The 9826-nt window shown below is 39.7% G+C and overlaps 1 pseudogene; it reads left to right on the forward strand.

The window, feature by feature from the left end:
* The first annotated feature begins 2980 nt into the window (after positions 1-2980).
* Positions 2981-4096, forward strand: LOC112307378 (NEDD8-activating enzyme E1 catalytic subunit pseudogene; annotated as a pseudogene).
* The last annotated feature ends 5730 nt before the right edge of the window (positions 4097-9826 follow it).

Below are 9826 nucleotides of genomic sequence, written 5' to 3' on the forward strand. Positions count from 1 at the left end.
GAAAAGGGGGCTTTTAACCAAGGAATGTAACAATAAACTATCACAACAGATGGGAAGAGTGAGGTCATTAAAGAGGCCAGTCCATTCACAAGGGCAGCAAGCTGGGACAGCAGCACAGCTGTGGGAGCTTACAACTGAAAGAACGTAAGTGGTGAATACAAACCAAGCTCCCAGACACAGAACTCCAGGGCTGGAATAAGCAGAGCATGAAGCGCCAAGCAGTGAAAGTCATGAGGTTTGTCTCTACTAGGGAGAGATGAGACCCGCTAGACACAAAGCCACTAGTACTTTTTCTTTTTTCTTTCTTAATTCTCAAAGGGGCCAAAGCACAGGTCTTGTGTTTGCAACCACTCACCATGGGCCCCAGCAAAGTGAAGGCAGTACAGACTGCAGTCTCACAAGGAGAGTCTAGTGTGGGAGGCATTAGGGAGTGATGCGGGCGAGTGGCTGTGGGGCTTTCTGTGCCAGGACATACCTGGATTCTGCAGCAGCCATCTTGCTTGAGGGGGAAAGAAGAAAAAAGAAAAAAAAAAAAAAAAAGCAAGCCTCTCCCAGGGGAAAAGCAATTCTCTTACCATCGCCCCACATTCCCTCTGGAATCCTGCTCCCTCCACCTTTCAACTTTTTCCCCTTTTCTGTGGTTCAGTTTTTTGCTAGTTTTGTGTGGGTCTCTTTTCTTTTATTCTCTCTTTTCCTCCATGCCTCATTGTAAACCCTGCTGAGAAGACAACAGCATAGGCAGACTAAGAGTGTGTCAGAGGTTGGCTGTAGTGTGCAACCATACCATGTATTCTCCCAGGAAACAGACTGGTGTCTCCACCTCGGGGAAAAGCCATAGAAACACCCTCCAAGTTTCCAGCACACCCAAAATCTGGACTCTGGAGGTCTCACCCGAAAGCTTACGAGGGGCCCCACCCTGCTGAATACAGGGAAATAATCCTGAACAGACTCAGATCACTGACTCAGGGGTGGAGGAACACACCCACCGTCTTAAGTCTCAAATGCACCTGCCATGGGAGATCCAGGAGTCCCTTCCCCCTGACACCAGCAGAAGCTGTCTCAGAAACATTAAGGTCTATGACTAGGCTAAGGCAATAGCAGGCCAGCAGGCAGAGACAAACACAGCAGATCCTCCAGTGACTTTGGTTGTTTGCTGACATACTCATATTGTTCTTAAAACCGAGCTGTGCAAAGCAACATGGCCTATCCTGGGTCCAGCCAAGCCTGGAGGAATCAGGCACAAAGTGTGGATTGCTGGTAGCTTCAGACAGACTGCCAAGGGCTAGATGTGGACAGCACCTGACTGAGATTACAGGAGAGCCATAGCCAAAGGGAGAATCCAGCAGGCAAGCATCAAAGTCTCCTTAGACAAATTCCACTTTGTTATTTTTTGTTATCTTCATTATTTTTTCTTTCTCACAGTCTTTCCATTAGTATTTTTTCTAACATTTCTTTTGCATCCATTTTTATTGCTTTATTTTTTTCTGTCATATCTTTTATTTTACTCTTACCATTGATTACCTAATTTTCCCCTTATTTCCTTTATTTGTCATTCTCTCCCTTTCTCCTGTTTTCCTATTTTCCTCTTTCAATTCATCATTATTCATATGATTTCTGCCCCATTTACTCCTCCCATAATCACTTTCCCATCTTTTGGTCTTCTCTTATTCTTTTTCTTTTATTTCCCCCTTTTCATAATATTCCATTTCTCTTCACATTGTTCTTACTCTCTGATCTTTTGTCATTGAAATTGCTGTTGTGGTTGAGGGGATTGCTTGTTTTGGTTTCACTTTGTGTGTTGTTTTGCTTTGTCCTGTCAGGACCTGTACAAAAGCCTTCACAACATTGTGAGAGTTGAGCCTCTCAGTCAGTCAGCCAGAGGGGAGATGCCACCAATGAACCCAACAATAATCAGGACCCAAATTCAACAGGAAGGCCCACGTAACCCACACAAAGGACATCCCTAGAGCATCCAGATCAGGAGATCAAGGAGTCAACATCACCGGTTACCATAACAGAACTCCTAACACATACAGCTACCCCACTCAAGATGGGGAGCTCAAGTAACTTTGTCACTTGTTTGACAAAACAAGACAGGGACTCAAAGTAGATCTATTTAAACATAAAAACAAGTACAAAGAGACAGCTAAAATGGGGAGACAAATAAACAACCTCTAAATGAAAGGAAAGTAGGAATTTTCAGAAAAAGAGCTAAAAGAAATTGAGGCAAGCAAATTATCAGAAGCTCAAGGAACTTAGAGAGAACTCAGAGAACTTAGTGACAACTACATCAGCCTGAAAAAAGACATAGTGACTATGAATGAGAACCAGATGGAAAGGAAGAAGGCAATATCTGAAATGAAGAACAAACCAGAAGGAATTAAAAGCAGGCTGGGTGAAACAGAAGATTGAATCAGTGATTTGGAAGACAAGATAGAAAAAAAACACTGAGTCAGAGCAACAAAATAGAAAAAGACTTAAAAAGAATGAGAAGGGTTTAAGGGAGCTTTGGGACAACATGAAATGTAACAACAAATGCACCATAGGAATACAAGATGGAGAAGAAACGGAGCAAGTTACAGAAAACTTGTTTGACAAAATAATGAAAGAAAACTTCCCTAACTTGAAGGAAGAAGTTATGCAAGGTCAGAAAACACAGAAAGTCTTAATCAAGATGAATCCAAAGAGGCCTATGCTGAGACACAACACAATTAAAATGGCAAAGTTTAAAAAACAAAGAGAGAATCTTAAAGACAGAAAGAAACAATTAGTTACCTACAAGCACGCTTTGATTTTGATAAGGCTGTCAGCTGATTTCTCAACAGAAACAATACATACCAGAAGGGATTGGCATGAAATCTTCCAGTAATGAAAAGCAAGGCCCAGCAAACAAGACTTCTCTACACAGGAAGCTTCTCATTTAAAATGGAAGGCGACCCTGCCCCTGCCGTGGGGTACCTGGGAAGAGGCGGAGAACAACATGGCGGATGGCGAGGTGCCAATGGCTGTTGATGGTGGGTGTGAGGACATTGGAGACTGGGACGGTTGCTGGAGCCACGTAAAGAAGTTCCTCGAGCGATCTGGACCCTTCACACACCCTGATTTCGAACTGAGCACTGAATCTCGTTTTTGTTAGATACCTGTAAAGTTCTAGTCATTGGAGCTGGCTGCTTAGGGTGTGAGCTCCTGAAAAATCTGGCATTGTCTGGTTTTAAACAAATTCATGTTATAGACATGGACACTATAGATGTTTCCTATCTAAATAGGCAGTTTTTATTTAGGCCTCAAGATGTTGGAAGACCTAAAGCTGAAGTTGCTGCAGAATTTCTAAATGACAGAGCTCCTAATTGCAATGTAGCTCCCCATTTCAACAAGATCCAGGATTTTAATGACACTTTCTATCAACAGTATCATATAATTGTATGTGGACTAGACTCTATCATAGCCAGAAGATGGATAAATGGCTTGCTGATCTCTCTCCTAAATTATGAAGATGGTGCATTAGATGCAAGCTCCATTGTCCCTTTGATAGATGGGGGCACAGAAGGTTTTAAAGGGAATGCCCAGGTGATTCTGCTTGGAATGACTGCTTGTATTGAATGCACACTGGAACTTTATCCACTGCAGGTCAATTGTCCCATGTGCACCATTGCAGGTACGCCCAGGCTACCACAACACTGTGTGGAATATGTAAGGATATTGCAGTGTCCTAAAGAGCAACCTTTTGCAGAACGGGTTCCATTAGATGGAGATGATCCTGATCATATTCAATGAATTTTCCAAAAATCCCTAGACAGAGCATCACAATAATAGTATTAGGGGTGTGACATACAGACTCACTCAAGGGGTCGTGAAACGAGTCATTCCTGCAGTAGCTTCCACAAATGCAGTCATTGCAGCTGTGTGTGCCACTGAGGTTTTTAAAATAGCCACAAGCGCATATATTCCCCTTAGTAATTACTTGGTGTTCAATGATGTAGATGGACTGTACACATACACACTTGAAGCAGAGAGAAAGGAAAACTGCCCAGCTTGTAGCCAGCTTCCACAAAATATTCAGTTTTCTCCAGATGAAATTGCTGGAATTGCTCTATGATGTGTGATCATTAACAACTAAAATCCTGTGTGGATTATAAGATCATGCTATGTTCCACCTGGAAAAGTCCTTGGTGAACAAATAGTCAGCTCCTCATTTTGTAGAGCAGTAACTATCACCAACACATGATGCATATTTTCCAAAGCAGCTTATCCGTCACAAAGAACGCGTCAGACCTAGAATCTATATTTCTTCATTCTCTATCTAGTTTGATACAAGTTACCAGCCTGAATGAATTGTTTCAGTGCCTACCAAGGGTATTATTAAATCATGAAGGTACCGGCACAGCAAAGACAATAAACTCTGGGACGGGAATGGCCCAATAATTACAGGCAATGTGCAGGTTCTTCAGGCTGTAAATTCCTAAATAAAAATACAGTAAGTAATTTAGGCATTCTCTTAATCTTCCCAATGTACTGTTTCTTCATTATAAAACAAGGGTATGAATGCTACGAACTTTTTAGGTGCCTGTAGAAATAGGTGTAAACTGTGGAGAACACTGGCCTCTAGCTCTGTCACTATTTTGTCTTAGGCTGGTGGACTATCCTTTCTGAAGTTCAACAGCCTCATCTGGAAAGAGGTGGTATGCTCCTGAATTCCTTCAGAGAGTTATTAGAAAATGAATGTAAATGGTTTTGGAATTGCTTTGTAAATTGTGTGTTCTGTGACTCTAGCCATTTTATCAGTTCCTTGTCTGTCGAGTCTTATTTATCTTTATTTATTCAGTATGTAGCAAAACAAAGTCTCTGATTTGCAATACAGGCCTGTCCATGTAGGCAGAGCGACTAATGAATGGCTTTTTACTCTTGCAGCTTTACAATTCTTTCCCTTTTTTTAATACATTGTCTCCCAGGAAGTCATAATGAATTATTTAAAAACACTGCTGAACAGAAAAAACTTTATTTTGGAGAAGGTAAAAAAAACACCAGGAATCCCTAGACATCAATAGCCCTTGGGACTTTGACTACTTTCTGGTTAAAATGGAAAAGGTATAAACCCTGTTGCAATTTCATCTTTTTTCCCTTTATTCTTTATTGTTGTTCAAGTACAGTTTCTCAATTTCCCCCCAACCACTTCCCATGCCCCACCCATCCCTACGTCCCACCCGCCACCCTAACCTCCTTTGGCTTTGTTCATGTGTCCTTTACACATGTTCCTTGATGACCCCTTCCCCCCCCCCCCACCCATTATCCCCTCACACCTCCCCTCTGGTTACTGTCAGGGTGTTCTTTACTTCAATGTCTCTGGTTATATTTTGCTTGCTTGCTTTGTTGTTGTTGATTAGTTTCCCCTTATAGGTGATATCATTGGTATTTGTTTTTCACCAGCTGGCTTATTTCACTTACCATAATGTTCTCCAGATCCATCCATGGTGGTATGAAAGGCAGGAGCCCCTTCTTTCTGCTGCAGTGCTCCATTGTGTAAATTTACCATAGTTTTCCTCTTTGTGATGTGACTCGTGGATTAGTTTTGATCTATCCTGTAAAATTGGGATATTAAAACAAATGCCTCTTCCTAAAGAGGTATTAATTGCTTATGCAACCTCTTACTAATGCAAACCATGTTTGATGTCTTGAGATAGTCTGAAATTCTCACTAAAAATTATTTACAAGGGTTTATATTTACCTTTTTAAAGCTGGTTTTTATTGTGAGCAGATTGAACTACATACATACATACAAACAAGCACACACATTCAAGGTTAATGGTAAACATTGTCATTCATAAACTAAATTCCATGAATGCAAGATGCAACACGTGAGGGAACACAGGAATGGATAGGAATCGAGAAAGACTTACCTTTGGAAAGATAGTAGGACATCTTCCCAGATGAGGCAGTGTTAGGGGACACTGGCTTAGATTATCAGATGTGACACAACAGGTTAGGGAATGACGATCGAGTGTGTGGAATTCTCAGTGGTTATCTTGATTGTAACTGAGGAACTGTCATGGGTGTAATGACTGGTGACATTGGGAATAGTGATGCAGTTGTGGGGTGGGTGGTTCTGGTGCCTGAATGAGAAATTTAGACATGATAAAATAGACAAGAGATGCTAGAACTGACAGTGAGTAGCCATGACAACTTGATAAAAATTATGTTTGGAAGAACTGACTGGATTTCATGAATGAGAAAGTGGGGATATAGGAAATGACTCAATAAAATAAAATCAGATTTATAAACTCAAATGAGTTTATAAATCTGATTTTATTATTAGTCTTTATTGTTATTCACTTACAGTTGTCCCATCTTTTCCCCCATGGCTCTCCCCTGCCCTGTCACCACCCCCACTCCCAGAGTTTTTAATGTTTATTAAGTTTGTTTTAATGGCATTTTTTATTGCTGTTCAAGTGCAGTTGTCTCCAATTTCCTTCCACCACTCACCTTGCGCCACACATCCCTACCTCCGATCCTACCCTCCTTTGGATTTGTCCATGTGTCCTTTATACATGTTCCTTGACGACCCTTCCCCTTCCCCTCATCACCCCTACCTCCTTCACTCTGGTTATTGTCAGCTTGTTCTTTATTTCAATGTCCCTGGTTATATTTTGCTTGCTTCTTTCCACAGTTTAAAGAAACCTTAACAACTTATTTAACTTCACCTTCAGCTATTGTACTGTCTGACTTAATTTGTCAAATAAGGAAGTTAAGCAAATAAAGATGTTGTATTGAGTTATATTATGGTATCTCTAAGGCTTTTATTTCTCAAGTAATTCTAATACATCATTCCTAGGAAAAGCACACTAAACAGTCTGTGTTTACCATGGACCACTTGATCAGCACCATATTGGGTGTGTTTAGTGTGGGAACAGAGACCACAAGCTCCACCCTGAAATGCGGAGTCCTGCTCCTGCTGAAGCACCCAGAAGTCACAGGTTAAGATCACAGATGATGGGCAGGATGAACTTCCGGGGAGCCATTGCAGGCAACACTGACGACTATCCTACTCTTCACCTGCCTAGACCATGCACATGAAAATTTTCCATCACTGATACATCTTTCTATCATTGGATGAATTCAAATTAGATTATGGTACAAAAAGAGAAAAAAGTATTTAAATAGCAGCAGAGGTCATTGTTCTCCCTGCTATGGTGGAGTGTCCCTGTATTGGGTCAGACCAGATGAATAAGCAGACTTGTCACAGGATCTGGAAAGAATTAGCCTTCTTCTTTCCATAAAAAGATATCACTTGATATGCCTTCTATGTCCAGATGAACATGTTTTTGGTAAAAGATCTTTCTACTCAAAATGCATTTGGAATTTAAAGAATGACTCAACAAAATTGTAATCTTTCTCTACCAAAGTAACTCTCTTAAAAAAGTTATACGGAAATAAAAATTCTTTTTAAATATACCTTTTTGGACCAATAAACTTTTCCTCACGAACATGACTTCTTTTACAAATGTAACTTTCCCATTTTCATCCTCATTTCCATTGAGTCCTCATCTCAGAGGATATTTCCTTCACTACTGTACTATTTTCTATTTTTTGACACTTTTAGTATAATTAAATCTCATGAGCTTATCTCCATAACATCAGCATCAGATTTTTCTACTTTGAACAGAAACATATTATAGAGAAATTTATCCTCAATAATTAGAAAATATACAGTATCTTGAAGGACAAATGGAAACATTTACAAAACTGACCTTATGCTAGGTCACAAAGGAACCATCAATATAGCCTAAAAAATTAACCTCATGCAAATCATGTTCTCTGACTATAATGAAATACAGGGGGAAAGCAATAAAATAGGCAACTTAAAAGAATTCATAGCTGTGCCCTGACCGGTGTGGCTCAGTTGGTTGAGCATCATCCCACAAAGTAAAAGGTCGCCAGTTCGATTCCCAGTCAGGGCACATGCCTGGGTTGCAGGCCCAGTCCCCCATGGGTGAGCTTTCGGGAGGCAACCAATCGATGTTTGTCTCACACATCAGTATTTCTTTCCTTCTCCCTCTCCTTCTCTTTCCCTTCCCCTCTCTCTAAAAATAAATAAAATCTTTTAAAAAATTAATATCTGCAAACTAAATATACAATTAAGGAACCCCTGGGTTAAATAGGAAATCACAAAATTTAGAAAACAGAATTAAGTAACAGCAAAAACACTACCTTCCATATTTGAGATACAGCTAAAACAGTATTTAGAGAAAAAAATTACATCATTAAATACTGTTATAAAACAATAATCATTGAAGAAAAGCACTCAATGTTTGCTTATCTTATATCAAATATAAAGAAATGAGACAAAAAAAAGATGGAAGTGAGAACCAATGATACATGGTAAAGAGAATCAGATTTAACAAAAGTAGAAGCTGATCCTTGGGAAGATTAATTAATAGAAGCAGAGCTCTGGCAAGAATGCCCATACAAAAAAATAAAAATGAAGAAAATGGGAGAAATACAAAATTTAAACAAGAAGCAGCCACTTTACAACATTCAGAATGGCAAAAATTAGCAAGGTAATTAAGGTATTGGTAAGGATGTGGAGAAGTGGGTCCTCAGTACTGCTGGTGGGGTGTGAACTCATACAACCATTCTGTAAAGCCGTCTGAAAAGTACCAGAAAAAAATCTTGCACAGAACTATAGGGGAATAAGTGTAACGTGGATAAATATAGAACTAAATGTATAGACAATAATACAAACAGAGCTTGAAAATACAGTAGTGAAGAGGAACAGTAACAGAACATTACAAAGGCAGCTCACCCTTCATACCAGCAGTTTTCAAACACTTTGATTTCTGGATCCCTTTCCGTTCTTAATAATTACTGAGGATCCCAAAGAACTTTTGTTTGTGAGGGTTATATTGATCCACATTGCCATATTAGAAATTAATAGACAACTTGCAACACAACATACAAACACACCTTCCACTAGACATCAAAGCAATGTCGTCATCACAGATTATGTAGCTTCTGGAAAATGCCTCTACACTTGTAAGAGAATGAGAGAAAAAGACAAATACTTTTGATCTGCATTCTCCCTGAAAGGATCTTGTGCACTCCGCACCGCAATTTGAGTGTCCTGTGCTGGCTGACCCAGAGATACATTAACTTCTTTTTCTTCCTGCCTCTGTGATATTTGGTTAGAGCACATTGAAATCTATTATAATATATATTTTGTATCAGTATTTGAGGTTCTTATGTGACAGGAACTACACAGAACACTTTTGCACATAATCCTCACAGCAATCTGAGAATTACTACTGTTCCCCCATTTTACAGATAAGGAAACTGAGGCCTGGAGAGGTTAAGTGATTTCCATTCAATGGTGACAGCTAACTTGGAATAGAATGAGGATTTGATCCCAAATCTGATTCTGTAATTCACTCTTAACTGCATTGCTTCTTGTGACTCTTATTTCTATGATCTTTTGTCTGCAAGCTCTAGAACAGTTAGAGACACTAATATATGAGATACATCTAGAGAGAGCTATAATTTGGGCTTTAGTCTGAAATTAAAACTTTGTTTTTCCATTATAAATATGACTCCCCCAGACAGTGTATACATAGAATGGCCTCCTTTCTTTCAACTGGACTCTTGCTGTCTGTGTTCTAGGTAATTTGGAGGGTTGTGCACATACTATAACGTATTTAGTCTGCAAAAGAAACATGTAAACTAGGCTGGGCAGGGAACATCAGCTCCACTGGTATGAGGAAATGGACTTACATAGTTTGCCTTTCCCAAGTTTGTATATTGGACAGAGAAATAACTGAAATGCAGGTCTTCTCATTTC

The sequence above is a fragment of the Desmodus rotundus genome, chromosome 4, assembly GCF_022682495.2.
Source record: "Desmodus rotundus isolate HL8 chromosome 4, HLdesRot8A.1, whole genome shotgun sequence".
In the NCBI taxonomy this organism is placed as follows: domain Eukaryota; kingdom Metazoa; phylum Chordata; class Mammalia; order Chiroptera; family Phyllostomidae; genus Desmodus; species Desmodus rotundus.